The sequence below is a fragment of the Eumetopias jubatus genome, unplaced genomic scaffold (genome assembly GCF_037043125.1).
Source record: "Eumetopias jubatus isolate StellerSeaLion01/CBP00866 unplaced genomic scaffold, mEumJub1_p1.0 scaffold_13, whole genome shotgun sequence".
NCBI classification, from domain to species: domain Eukaryota; kingdom Metazoa; phylum Chordata; class Mammalia; order Carnivora; family Otariidae; genus Eumetopias; species Eumetopias jubatus.
In genome coordinates, this window is record NW_028274819.1 from 76,491,257 (window position 1) to 76,506,465 (window position 15,209).

Here is a 15,209-nt window from a genome sequence, read left to right on the forward strand (position 1 = left end):
AGGTTGGGACTTAGCCTGGTTAATGCTACAGAAGGAAGGAGGGCTGGCTGAGTGAAGAGTGTTTACAAGAGAATGGTTATAATAATAGACTATGAACTCTTCATTAGTTAAGGAGAGAGAAAGGATGTCACTAGGTTGACTGATTGTAGCACCTGTGGATTGGTCACCTTGATGGGGTTAAATAATTTCTGGATTAAGAGTACGTAGAGCAAGTGAACTATAAATACAAGAGCTGGTAATTTAGAAAACAGGGCACTTGAAATGGAGATATCCAAGAAGACCACAAGGTTAAGGGTATAATTATGGGGTTGGATAAATGAAGAAGATGAGGAATAGATCATTGGGAGTGAAGAAGCTGAGAGACTGGCGGGTCAGAGTGATGGATGGACTATGCACGTGGGTAGCGAAGTTGCAAAATATGATGATGGGCATGGTAGCAGAACAGGAGACAATCTGCTGTAGAGTCATCATGAAGATGGGAGCACCTCGGTCGGTGGTTAAGAGGAACAAGGAGGAGCAGTGGGGTGCTAAAAGGGTCTGGGGATTCTGAAGGTGGGAGGAAAATGATCTTGAAGTAACAACAGGAAGAAAGGATTCCGTGTGAGAGAGGGAAAAATATCCTATGCTTATGAGAGCCAGGATTCCAGAAAGCCCCAAGTAGAGAGGCATAGTTGCTGGCGCTGTCCACCTTCAGAGGCACCATTCACACAGGGGAGAGGGTGAACGGTAACTTTCTGAGTGGTACAACATGGCCAGAGTGCAAAAGGAAAATTTAGAGAAGGTGAACATGCAGGGGCATTTTTCCACGGACAGAGCATGAGTGCCCGAGGACCCAGTGGATGGGGTTAGGGGGTCAGATCCATGGATAGACAGAGATGCCAGGGGATGGGGGCCCTGCAGGTTATGGATGCCCTGGGAGGCCTGCGCTTCCTGTGCTTTGTAAATAGCTCATCCGCAGATTGACCTAGTTCCTAAACCATTTGTGCTGTTTAATGCACTTTCTTTCTCTGGGCCTTTTTTTTTTTTTGATAGGATTTTAAATCATGGGACTGGAGACACCTTATCTCCAAAACTGTATTTTCAGCCGGCAACAGCCTGGGATAATTTGCGTGCAGGTGTTTTGGAGGCAGACAATCTCCCCAGAACAGGCAAGGTCAGGCAAATGTGTGCGGTTTCGGCCACTGCTGCTCTCCTGCTTGCCTCCAGAAGCTTGTAAGAGAAGATCATATTACTCGGATGCATGCCCAGCTGTGTGTCGGGGCACAGTTGTCCCCACCATTGTTTTCTTGGATATTTCTCCTGTCACCATTCCCTGGGTATTTCCATGTGAGCTTACCCTGAGCCTGCATCCATGAGAAGAGCTTACCCAGGCTATGACCAGATATAGGGAGCACTTTTCTTTTCTTTCCGGACATGGTGACTGGTTTAGTCTCTTCAAGTTTTTTGAATCACCAAAGAGTCCCAGTAAATGACATTTGCTTGCTTTGGAAACCTTGGCAAATAAGGCAGGTGTTGTTGAATTGCTAAGATGTGGAGCTCAGAATCCAAAGTTCTTCATAATCTGGATCTCATGATACCGTATTCCTCCCCCTTTGAAGTACTCACTAATCACAACTGTGACCCCCAGTTGTTTGTAGGATTCTATAAGTAATACGAGTCTCTGAGCACTTGAATGTAAGCTCCATGAGGGTGGAGACCCGTGTCTTCCCCTCCCAATCACCACTATTCCCAGCACCTGGGATATCTGTGGATAACATTTGTGGATTACAGCAATCAATGAATGAATGCCTATCCCTCCCCTTCCCACACCATTGCCTGCCTAGTTGCTTCTCACACTCTCCCTGGGCTCGGGGCTCTCAGCTTATTTCCTAGTAGCCATCCAGATCTGCCTCACTCAAGGATGCCCTGGACCCTGAACCACTCACTCTCCACTGCCTTCTGAAGTCACACCATGCTAACAAGGTCCCCTTGCACATTCTGTCCCCTCAAAGAAGACCCATCAGTGATGGCAGTGAGGCACTAGGTGGCAAAAGAAATCCTATCCTGGGTTCAAATCCTCATTCTAGCATTTAACTAACTGTGAACTTGGGCAGGTGACTCAGTCACTCTGAGTTTTGTTGCTTGCAAAATGGTGGTAATAGTATTACCTACTTCATACAGCTATTGGGATGACTAAATGAGACAGAGCATATAGTTCTTAGACCCCACACCAGGAGTAGGGTAAAGTTCCAATGACTGACTGTTGTGATTCTTATAACCATGATGTCTGGCAGTGAACAGCATTCCTGGACAAGGCTGAGGTTTCTGGGAAAGGTGCTAATAGCCCCAGACAGGGTTTTGCGGCTCACAGAGCTTCAGGAGCCTCTCAGCTCCTGTTTGAGGATGCGAGGAGAGGAGCTTTTGTCTCACTGCCTCTTTGGGAACACGTGCTGATGAAAAGTGTAGGGAACCTCTCTCAGAGTATCAGGTGGGCTCCAAAAGGCAAAACAAGATGGATGACTGAATTGTTGATAATTTTCCCTTGGCAAAAAGTTTAAAGGGACCCTTCTTTTATCCTTCGCTGGCCTACAATTTAATATTTATACCAAAAAAAGTGAGAAGAAAGCAGACTTCTTTTTGTGAAGCACAGAGAAGGAGGTGCCTGGCTCCTGTTTTTCCCAGAAGACAAGTGAAACAAGATAAGTCATGGGAGCAACATAAATTCCATGCAATATCCTCCTTTCCACTCCTGCCCTTAACTTGATGCCTTGTTCATGCAGCCCACCTTCATTTTGCCTTTCTTGACCAAACATTCAATCAACTCCTATCAAGCTCCAGTTAGATGCCAGGGGTGTCAGCCTTGGCGTGTAGATAACAAGATGGACCAAATGAAGGCTGCTCCTGATCTATGTGTGAGGTGGAGTCAGTGATCCATGAACCTCAGGGTGAAAGGCTGGATTGTCCTAGAGGTGGAGGGGGAAAGGGAGGGAGGAGACGTGTAATGAGCCCCTACTGGGTGTCAGCACTGTGCATTGAAACCAATGCTCGATCATTTGATCCTCATGAACACCATTACAAGGCAGGTGATGCTACCCCGATTTTAGGGACACATAGAAAGACAAATGAAAAAGTGGCACTTAGTGCCAGCACTGTGACAACAATGAGGATGTCATAACAAGTCTTAATGGTGATCTTGACTTCAACTTATTTTCCTAGTGTGGTGATCATAGTAACAAAACAACAAGCACAACTGTCTTTGATGATATCCCAGGTAGTGTTCTAAGTCTTATACATACACATTCATTTAATGTGTTAGGTATCATAATTCCCCTTCTACAGGTAGGTAATGAAAGCACAGAAACATTTGGTCGTTTGCCCAAAGTTGTGCAGCTAATAAGGGAAGGGAGCAGGGCTGAAATTAAGTCTTGCAATCCAAGCTCTTAATCACCTATGTTGCCTTTTTTTGGGGGGGGGGATGGTTTACCTTTCACTCCCATTTTCTGATTTTTAAAACTTGTTTTTATGTCTCTCTGTAGGTCTCAAATCTCTTCTGTTTGAAGAACAGACACAGGAATAATAATACATACATATATACATATATAAAGACTTTGCAATGGGTTTTTTTTTTCTTAGTTCAACATAATCAGAGCATGAAGGAAAGAACAGAAAGAAACTGGGAAAGAGTTTCTCATTTTGCTTTCCATCCACTTCCGTCTTTATCAAAGGGATGAGTACATTCACAAACGTGCACACAAATAACGCTCGCACAAATTCTAGACCAAACTGGTAGAAACCAAGCATGGAGATTAAGCATGATATAGTCTGGAGCACTGGCAGCATGAATTAACACAGTGTTTTCACAGTTCTTGGGTTTGCTTCTTTAATTCATTTATTTCACCTCTTAAGGGCCGGCTGTGCATTAAGAGTGTGCATGGGTATGCACGTGTGTGTGTGTGTGTATTTGGGTGTGAGTTTTGTTGACTAGACTCCACATTCTCTCGGTTAGGGAATGTCCTAATGCCTTTCTTATTTTTTTTTAAACAGAAATATCACTTTAATTGACAAGTTAGGGTCACAACAGACAGCTTCCAGAACAGAAATAAGACAGTCCCAAGACAACGGAGTGTAAAATTGTAGCAGACAGGTGAATACTCTTCACCCTCATCCTCTCCCTCAGCACTAGCCACTCCAACCTCCTCATAATCCTTCTCAAGGGCAGCCATGTCCTCACGGGCCTCAGAAAACTCTCCTTCCTCCAACCCTTCCCCCACATACCAGTGAACAAAGGCACGCTTGGCATATATCAGGTCGAACTTGTGGTCCAGGCGAGCCCAGGCCTCAGCGATGGCTGTGGTGTTGCTCAGCATGCTCAGAGCTTGCTGTACTTGGGCCACTCTCCACCAGGCACCACAGTGGGAGGCTGGTAATGAATGCCCACTTTGAAGCCAGTGGGGCACCAGTCCACAAACTGGATGGTACACTTGGTCTTGATGGTGGCTATGGCAGCATTGACATCTTTGGGAACCACGTCGCCACGGTATAACAGGCAGCCCGCCGTGTATTTACCATGCCGAGGGTCACATTTCCCCATCTGGTTGGCTGGCTCAGAGCATGCGTTGGTGGTCTCTGCTACAGAAAGCTGTTCATGGTAGGCTTTCTCAGCAGAGATGACGGGGGTGTAGGTGGCCAGAGGGAAGTGGATGCAGGGATAGGGCACCAGGTTGGTCTGGAATTCTGTCAGATCAACATTCAGGGCTCCATCAAATCTGAGGGAAGCAGTGATGGAGGACACAATCTGGCTAATAAGGCAGTTAAGGTTAGTGTAGGTTGGGCGTTCAATATCGAGGTTTCTACGGCAGATGTCATAGATGGCCTCATTGTCTACCATGAAGGCACAATCAGAGTGTTCCAGGGTGGTGTGGGTAGTGAGGATGGAGTTGTAGGGCTCAACTACAGCTGTGGAAACCTGGGGAGCTGGGTAAATGGAGAACTCCAGCTTGGACTTCTTGCCATAATCGACAGAGAGACGTTCCATCAGAAGGGAGGTGAACCCGGAACCAGTTCCCCCTCCAAAGCTGTGGAAAACCAAGAAGCCCTGAAGACCTGTGCACTGGTGAGCCAGCTTCCGAATGCGGTCCAAGACAAGGTCAATGATCTCCTTGCCGATGGTGTAGTGCCCTCGGGCGTAGTTGTTGGCAGCGTGCTCCTTACCAGTGATGAGCTGCTCAGGGTGGAAGAGCTGCCAGTAGGTGCCGGTGTGAACTTCATCAATGACCGTGGGTTCCAGGTCTACAAACACGGCCCTGGGCACATGCTTGCCAGCGCCTGTCTCACTGAAGAAGGTGTTGAAGGAGTCATCTCCTCCACCAATGGTCTTGTCACTTGGCATCCGGCCATTGGGCTGGATGCCGTGTTCCAGGCAATAGAGCTCCCAGCAGGCATTGCCGATCTGGACACCAGCCTGGCCCACGTGGATGGAGATGCAGTCACACATGACTGAGACTTACAGGGTTCCTGGGGCGGGAAGAGGCAAGGGGACGGCGACAAGTTTCTCCAGCTGACAGACTACCAAAGAGTCCGGGGGAGAAGACAATGACTTTCTTATTTTGAAACATACTTTCACTTTAAACATACACCCCTCTCACATACCCACACCCACACCCACACACACACACACACACACACACACTCCCGCTCCCCCTCACACACAGAAATGTGGACAAAGGAGGCATTTATGGCAGACACCACTGCCCAATAATCCTTTTTACCCCTTGTTTAGTGAGTGAGCCCAGACTTTATATTTCAGGTGGCGATGAGCTCAGTTGCAAGGCTGCATTTCCAGGCCTCCCTCTCAGCTGGGGATGGTCAATGAGACCAAGTTTGGGAGACAATTCTAGGAAATCTCCAAAGAAGTACATATATAGTTCTTTTTTCCTCTTTTCTGCCAGCAATGTGAATATGGCAAATAAGTTTTGGTGGTCATCATGGCCGTGAAAGATTTTTGAGGATGAATGCTATGGTTAAAGGAAAACAAAAATAGAAGGAGCTGTCACCCCAGTCCTAGGATGCCTAACTAGCCTGAGACAAGTCTAGGCTGTCATCTTTTTATATGACATTAAAATGAAAGCACTCTCCTCTCTGGTCTCTGGTGGCTAGGAGCCAAACACAACTCCTCGGTGATAGGGGAGTCAATACTTTGTTAAAACGAATGAAAACAAATCAAACAAAATGAAGCAAAGGATTTCCTAAAAAGAATTCAAATCTTGCACTTTCATCTTCTGAATCAAATAATGAACCCCAAAAGTTATAAGTCAAAATAAAAAAAAAGAAGCATATTTTATCCTACACACACACACAAAGATAATTAGAACTTCAATGCCCTGCCAGTAGGAAGAAGAAAATCTCTTCCAGGGGCTTCCCAGTCTGAAATGTCCATTCGACTTAGCTAAGTATTTCCCTCCCCCCAATTATTTTTTCCTCTTGGGTTTATTAACAGAAACTGTCAGTTTTATATGACATCTTCAGAAACTCTACCTGCTTTTATCTGGCTGGAGGCCTCCTGGTCTCTCAGCATTTTGAACAATCCCCCCTCTCCTCTATCAGCACATACAGGAAAGCCTCGATCCCCCTGGTGAAAACCGAGTGCTTTTCAACATAACTGGTGTTCACTGAGTGGGTACCATATGCAGCCTGAAAACACAACAGTGGCTTGGTGGATGTACGCATTGTGAAGACCTTATTGTTGAGATTTTCCCGGGAGAGCGTATTTTCCTATCTCAGGATTCCTCCTGGTGCATCATGAATTCCTCGTAGTGTGCAGCTGGGAACAGGGAAAGTGAAGGAAGCAACAGGGGTGAAGGAATAAAGGTACCTCCAGGGTAGTGGCATGCTGACAAGTTTCACAACCAGCTGGGGGGAGCGGGGAAGGCTGATCACCAGTGTTTGCAGATTTGTGTGGAACCAGTATGCTCACCGGGGCTGATGTCAGCTACCAGCGGTTAAGGAGCAGGCTTGCAAATTTCCAAGAATTCAACAGTTGGCTCTTGGGAGCCTTTGGAGCTGAGTCTAGCCATCTAGTGCATGGCCATCCCCTGTCTCAAACTTCTCAGCAGCTCTAGGAGGAAGTCTTCACAGGGTCGTGTCAAAGGTGTCGGAACTGGGTCTCAGAGGCACTACACTAACTGGCTCACAGTTGTTAAGTCAGCTGGCAGTGTGGCCACCAGGGATTTGTACCCAGGCCTGTCTGGTTGCACACTTTGGGCTCTTAAACTTACACTGAGAGGCCGTGGATAAAATGAAAGGAAATTAAAATGAGGAAAAGCAAAAGAAGAAAGGAAATAGTAAGGGGCGGTCTCAAGCCGAGGCCAAGCAGGTTTCTGTGGCTTCTCAGTGTCCTGGAGGAAGTGGGTCAAACCCAGCCCTGTGACCACTTTTTCGATTGTCAAATGGTTTTTACATTTTTAAAGAGTTAATGGGAAAATAAATATATAAAATGAAAAGAATGTGTGACAGAGACCAAACATGGCCCACCAACCTTAAAATATTTACTATCTGGTCCTTTATCCCTGCACTAGGCCTGACATGACTTCTGGGCCTCACCAGCCCGAGGTCAGCTCTAGGAGAGAAGGAAAGAGAAAGCAGACCAGCCTTTGGTAAAAACCCCCTACAGCCCCCAGCCCTTGATATGGATTATCTAATTCAATTCTTAAAATGACTCTAAGGCATGGTTTGCACTTGCTGTCCTCATTTTCACTAGAGGGAAAACCGAGGCTCAGAGATGAATTTGCCTGTCTAAATTCATAGCTAGGAAGTGGCAGAGCTCAGAATCACATTTAAGTGTCCTGGGCTCTAGACCTCACTTCACACTGCATAGAGCCTTTTCTTCCAGGGCTCAGCCTCCAGGTCCTGGGTTCTGAGCCACCAACCAGGAGCTCCTGGCTAGCAAGGGAAGAGGATGTATACCCTGCAAACCAATATGGGATCAGATAATCCCTACAGTAATGTTAGGAACCAACAGAGAGCAGGGACATTGAGGAGGAAGTGATTCTGTTAGTGATCCGAGCTCAACGCTTCAAAGAGGAGGTGACAATGAGCATGAAATGACGGGACAGTGTGAACAATCTCAGAGAAGTACGACAGAGTGGGCATTCTGGGAACTGGTAAGCAGTCCTCTGTGCTTACAGTGTAGGGCTCACCATGAACAGATGGCTGGGCACTCCCCTGGACAGCTAGGTTGGAGCTAGATTAGGAAGGGCCAGGTTCTGAACCCAAAATCCTGGTACCCCTCAGGTGCTAGGGGCAAAGACCCACTAGGGGCTGATAGGAAGGAAAATGGAAAACAGCATGAATTCTCTGGAATTAAATGAGATTACGCATGTGAAATGTACATCAGACATCTGATGACACAGAGAATGTCTAATTAATGAGTAAGATCTGCCACTAACTGAACCATGTTCTAACTATGCATTACGTTAGTTATTTTGCATAAAGGATTCAATGAAATAACCAGGATCTGTCATATAATTCATATTAATCCTCAGTTAATTAACATGAATCTCCCAGGAGAGTTTGCTCTCCCTCTCTGCCTCTGTCTCTCACTCTCTTTCTTCTCTTTCTCCTTGCCATGTGAGCAGACAAGAAGGCAGCCATTTGCAAACCAGGAAGAGAGCTCTCACTGGAACCAGACCATCCTGGCACCGTCATTTTGGACTTCCAGGGATCAGCCTTAGGAGGAAATACATTTCTGTTGTTTGAGCTGCATGATCAAAGTTATCTGTTAGGGCAGGCCAAGCAGACTAAGATAATAGAAAATAACAGAAGGATGGCAATCATTCTGAATACTGAAACCAGAGAGACTTCCACCAAGAAACTGATTACACAAGTGTTAGAAAAGCTGAAAAGCCAGCAGGGGACAATGAGGCAATGCAGAGACAATGGAAGCAGCTGCTACCCCAGGATTGCAAGGACAAAGGGAAGAAGCCGGTTAAGAAAGCCTAGGGGCTCAGTAAACCACTGAGGGCACGAATCCGCTCATGAGGGCCCCACCCCATGACCACATCTAATCCAAGCCATCTCCCAAAGGCCTCATTTCCAAAAACCATCACATTGGGGGTTAGGGCTTCAATGCGTGAATTTCAGGGATCCAACATTCAGTCCTTAACATAGGTGTTATTATTCTTCATATTTAATGCTGCTTTGCAGATTAGGCAACAGAGATTAGGAAAGGTCAAGTATCTTTCTCAAAATCCTGGCTAGTAAATTACAAAAGTGTGATTCAAATCCAGGTCTAGCTGACTTTAATGGGGTACTATTAACTATTACAGCAGATTGCTTCACAGCGTGTCTGCATAAGGACCCAGTAATCAGATATGTATTTGATGTGCTAACACAATTCAACCAAATTCCTATCACCTGTCCTAGCTTGTGGGAAGTGGCCTATGCTAATTAAATCATAACATGATTGATGGGATACTTTAAAATAGAGAACGAACATCTGTATATCCTTTTACAATTCACAAAGAGCTCGCCTCACCATTACCTCATTTCCTCATTTGATCTTCATAGTATGGTTGTCAGGATGGAAGGACAGATCTAGACAGAAACTGAAGGTCAGGGAGAGAAGGTGAAATGCTGCGAGTCACACAGCTAGGAGGTGAGAGAGGGAGGGAATACTTAAACCCACACCGTTGGCTCTTTATCCTGAGACAGGTAGAGTGGCAATGCCCCTTAGGGATCAACCAAAATGGCGAAAGCCCATTGAGTGGGAGCTGTTCCCACTATTATTTTAGACTTTCTGAGTGTCATCAGATTCATTTGCTGGTTTTTCCGATGAGCGAGCTGAGGACTTGTCAATGCACTGGGCTGCCTCTTTGAAGTTGCCTACTTCAAGGGAAGCTCCATTTGCCAGAGAAGGGGATACATATGGTTGGTAAGAAGAGTTTGCGATGAGAACAACCATCGAAGCACTTGCCTGGTGGCAGGTGGCTCCACTGATACTTCAATGATCCCAGTTGTGTAAAAATAGCTCTAAAGCACTTGAAAGTATTTTGTTCTCTTAAAATAGGTTTAAAAACATTCCTCCCTTTTGTTTGCACTCCTAATTTGTTTAGCGAGGCCTCCCTCTTTCTTCTTAGAATCAAGGTCTTTAGCAGAAAGTGAATTTGAAAACTGAGGGACTGTAGAGTTTAAATGTCTTACTAGGACATAGATTACTTGATTAACTGTCACAGTTATTATTTGTAAAACAAAAAAAAAAAAAAGGAGAGAGAGACAGATTTCTCTCTGTGCATTTTACTCTGTTGGGCAGTTTGGGACAGAGATGAGTTAATAAAAAAGGGAGTCCCGACTTTAAGAAGTACATCATTCAGCATAGAGGTTTAGACATGTACATCAATCCCTGTATATCAAAATTAATAATGATAATGTAATGAAAGACATAAAAGTGATGATAGTGGTAATTCAAGGTTTGCCCTTGGCAATGGTCATTGATCTTGACTTAATACTAAAATAGTGGGGTTTTTAAATATAAAAAGCTATCTGAAATGAATTAAGACTCTGGTGAGGCAGCTCTAGTCCAGGCTATATCTAGCCTCTGGCTGTATCCATCTGGCTTGTGGCAAGTTTCCTAAATTAAGTATCTGGAGGCCTCCTCCCTTAAGAACAACAAACACAGAGCTTCCCTGGTCTGAAGGAGAATTCTGGACCTCCTCCTGCTGGATGTCCTGTTTTGCTGTTTAACTCAAAGATTCATTCTCTTGAGGCCACAGCAGGTGGTTTTAGAGGGGGTTGGAGCCCAGCCTTCTTGGTCCATGTTACAGACTATTTGTGACTCCTCTCCCCCCACATGCCTAGGTTGAAGCCCTAACTGCCAGTGTGGCTATATTTGGAGATGGAGTCTCTAAGGAAGTAATTAAGGTGAGATGAGATCATAAGGGTGGGGCTCTGATCCCATAGGATTAGCGTCCTTCTAAGAAGAGACCCAGACAGTCCCCCTCTCTTTCTTTCCCTGCACAGAAAGGAGGAGCCATGTAAGGACCTAGTGAGAAAGTGGCCATCTACAAACCAGGAAGAGAGATCTCAGCAGATACAAATGTGCCAGCACCCTGATCTTGGACAGTTCTAGCCTTCAGAACTATGAGAAAACATATTTTTAATGCTTAAGCCATTTCCTCTATGGTATCTTATGGTGGCCACCTGAGTGGACAGTCAGGGAGGAAAGATCTTTCAGGAGGAAGAGCCTGAGGTGTGCTTTGTCAGAATGAAGGCTTAGGCCTGAGTGGGCTACATGGACCCAGTAATTTGACCTGGTTGTGTCAAGGTGGGGATGGGGCTTTACGGAGGCCAGGAAGATGGGGCAGTGACAGGGAGTGTGAACCAGGCTGGATGAATGTTTTTAGGGTCAGCTTGGGGGAGACATGAATTTTAATGCTCTTTGTGGATGGGGGTAGTGTCAGAACTAAGGAGCAGAGGAAACTGTGAGCAGCACCAGGGGTATTGTGGGATAGGAGCCTGACTAGAAGAGTGCCATATTGGCTTCTCTCTACTGGGAACCCCCTCTGCCTTTCTCCTTCCAGCAGGGGCCCTCCCCTTCTCCAAGCAATGTCTGGATCCTTTCTTCCTTCTTCTTCTTTGTTTTTAATTTTTAAAAGATTTTATTCACTTATTTTGAGAGAGAGAATGCGTGAGAGAGAAAGAGAGCACAAGCAGAGGAGAGGGAGAAGCAGACTCCCCACTGAGCAGGGAGCCCAGTGCGGGACTCGATCCCAGGACTCTGGGATCATGACCTGAGCCGAAGACAGATGCTTAACAAATGGACTGAGCCACCCAGGTGCCCTCTTTCTCAACTAAATGTTGCTCCTCTCACTTAAATTCTTATTAGCCTCCTCAAAATCCAAACTGATATAAATGCAAACATATGTATCTGTTATTATTACCAAATGACTCTTAGTCTTCAGCTTGGTTCTGGAGAATGGTGCTGACTTACAAACCTCTGTGGGAAAGTTAAGGTATCGAGAAATGGTCTCTTCCAAGGATATATATGTATATGAATATACCCCCTTGTCTTAAAGTGCTGTGGCAGATAGACTCTAAGGTAGCTTGTGATCTGGTATTCCCACCTTTGTGTAATTCCCTCCCCTTGAATGTTGGCAGGACCATGACTTGCTTCTAACCAATAGGATGCATCAAAGGTAATGAACATATGTGATTATGTGCTGGTGATTACAGAAGAGTCTAGTGCCCATCTTTCTAGAACCAGTCTCTCTCCATCTCTGTCTCTCTTTCTTTCAGTTGCTGACTTTGAAGAAGCAAGCTGCCATGAAACCTATAGCCACAAGGACATAAATTCTGCCAACAACCCGAGGAAGCGTGGAGGCAGAGCCTTCCTGTAATAGGAGCTCCCCCCAACCCTGCCCCGCATGTTTCTCCTTCACTCTCACGTGACTATCATACTTCACTTCATTTCTGACATCAGATGTGTGGGGTTCCCACACATCAAGCAATTCTCTGCAACAGCAATTGGGTGTCCTATAGTTTAACTCAATTCTGACACTGTTCACCTGGAGGTAGCCCAAGATCCTACAGGTTAAGGACTCAGTCCCTCAAGACTCCTTCCCCCGACCCCCTGCCAACTTCAGATGTCAATCTGTCAATCAAAAGTCCCAGGTTGTCACCTATACTTTTGACCAACTGATTATAAATAAGGGTTCCCACAACCCACAACCGGGGTTTGACAATTAGCTAGAATAACTTGCAGAACTCAGGGAACACTTATGTGGACTAGTTTGTTATATAATAAAGGATATGATAAAGGATACAGATTAACAGCCAGATGATGAGATGCACAGGACAAGGTAAGGAGGAAATGATGTGGAGTTTTCATGCCCTTGCCAGACGTGCCACTCTCCCAGACCTCCATGTGTTCAGCAATCCAGAAGCTCTCCGAACCCTGTCCTTTTGGGGTTTTATGGAGGCTTTATTACAGAGGCATAATTGATTAAATCATCAGCCACTGTTGATTGATTCAATGTGCAGTCCCTCTCCCCACTCTGCAGTTTTGAGGGATGGACCTGAAAGCCCTAATCCTCTATCATGATTGGTTTCCCTGACAACCAGTCCCATCCCTAGGGACTTTCCAAAGTCACCTCATTAACATAAACTCAGGTGTAGTTGAAAGGGGCTTGTAATGAATAGCAAAAGGTATTTTAACACTTACTATTTAGAAAATTCCAAAGGTTTTAGAGGCTTTTTCAGAAATAGGGACAAAGACCAAATACATATTTCTTATTGCAAATTAGAATATCACATTTCCCCAGTCAAACTTCTGATGTAAACCCAGCCCTGGGCAACACCTTCATTGAAGCCTTGTGATACTCTATTTAGGCAGAAGACCCAGCTAGCTGTGCCTGGATTCCTGGTCCACAGAAACTGTGAGATAATAAATACGTATTGTTTTAGGCTGCTATGTTTGTGGTAATTCATCACACGGCGATAGAAAACTAAAACAGATTTTGGTACCCAGCAGTGGAATACTGCTTTACAAATACCCACAAATGTGGGAGTAGCCTTGGAACCAGGTAGTGGATGGAGGCCGGAAGGATTTAGAGGAGCATGATAAAGGAAACCATCTGTTATTTTGAATTGACTCAAGAGAGAGTGAAGAACACATTATTAGAAATGGAAGGAAGTGAGATCCTTGCTTTGTGGTCAGCAGAAACCTTAGCAAAATTGTCTCCTGGGGTTCTGTGGAAAGCACAGCTTATAACTCATGAACTAGGTTATTTAGCTAAGGAGTTTCCAAGCAAAGTGTTGAAGATTTCTCTCTTCTCACTGCTTATAGTAAAATGTGAGAGAAGGGATAAATTGAGGAAGGAACTGTTAAACAAAATGGAGCCAGAACTTGACAATTTTTGAAAATTTCCAGCCGCTCCAGATGGTAAAAGATGCTGAAAGTCAGAAATGGCTGCCAACAGTGCGGCATGGAGAGAAAGCTGAGTGTGCAACTATACGATCTTTTGCTAAAACTGAAGGTCAGATTATTCAGTCATCTTAATTTCAAGCTATTAAGGGTGCGCCTCCCAGATCTTGAACCATAGGGCTTCTGGAAAGCCTGAGAGTGCTGTTGTGCCTTAACCATCTCTGCAGGAGCTACAGATAGAGAAAGGAGTATCTTAAAAAGATCTGTGGGCATGGCTTTTGTCTAATGGAGTGAACTCCCCTGAAATCCATGGGCGATCCACCAAGTTCTTAAGAAAATGATTTCAGTAGAAACACTAGCAGCATGAAGGAGAAGGGGCAGAGAGAAAACAAAATGAAAGAGGGCTGCTGAATCCCTCCAATTCTACTGGCCAGAAGCAGGCTGATAAGCTATTCAGCTTCAAACATGTGCTTCCTTTTATGAAAAAGAAAGGATGACACAAAATGGAATCAAGAGCTCAGAGGTCAGAGCCAAGAGCCACAGAGAATGATTCCCACATCGTGAAATATTACAAGGACTTAGCACTTGACCAGTCGGATTTCAAAACTGCAATGAACCTTTTTAATCCTTCATTTTAGCCTTGAACTGGAATATCTATCCTGTTTTCTTATGCCTGCCCCACCACTGTATGTTGGGTATTTTAAAATAGATAACTTGTCTCTTTAGGTTCACAGTCTCACAGATGGAGAGGATTGTGTCGCGGGAGCTGCACTTAACAGACTCTACCTGGGAGCCTCATCGTCAGCTGGGTTTGATTTGGATACTGAAGTTGTGGAGCTGATGCTATAATGGGATGAGACTCTTGAGAATCTTGGGATGGGGTGAATGTATGTTGAATGGAGGAGGGATAGGAATCATTGGCGGGGGCAGACTTCAGACTATGTTGGGCAGACTGTAGGATGACCTCCTTCTGGAATTCATACCTTTGTGTATGAATTGCCTCCTTCGTGGTGGGAGGGCCCTGTGACTGGCTTCTAACCCACAGAATGTGGCAAAGGTGATGGGATAAATGTAATTACATGTATGTAATTAAATAAGAATATAGCCCTCATCTTGCTAGAGCCTCTTTCTCATGCTATTGCTGGCTTTGAAGAAGCGAGCTGCCATAAATCCTGTAGTCACAAGGAAATCAATTCTGCTACAACCTGAGGGAGCTTGGGAGCTTAGATGCAAATCCTTCTCCCGTTGAGCCTCTGATGAGAACCCAGCCCTGACCATCACCTGAATTGCAGACTTAGGAGACCATAAATAGGAA

General features: G+C 45.2%; 1 pseudogene; it reads right to left on the reverse strand.

Annotated features, from left to right (window-relative positions):
• Positions 1–4,028: 4,028 nt before the first annotated feature.
• On the reverse strand, positions 4,029–5,473 carry LOC114221555 (tubulin alpha-1C chain pseudogene; annotated as a pseudogene).
• Between the last annotated feature and the right edge of the window lie 9,736 nt (positions 5,474–15,209).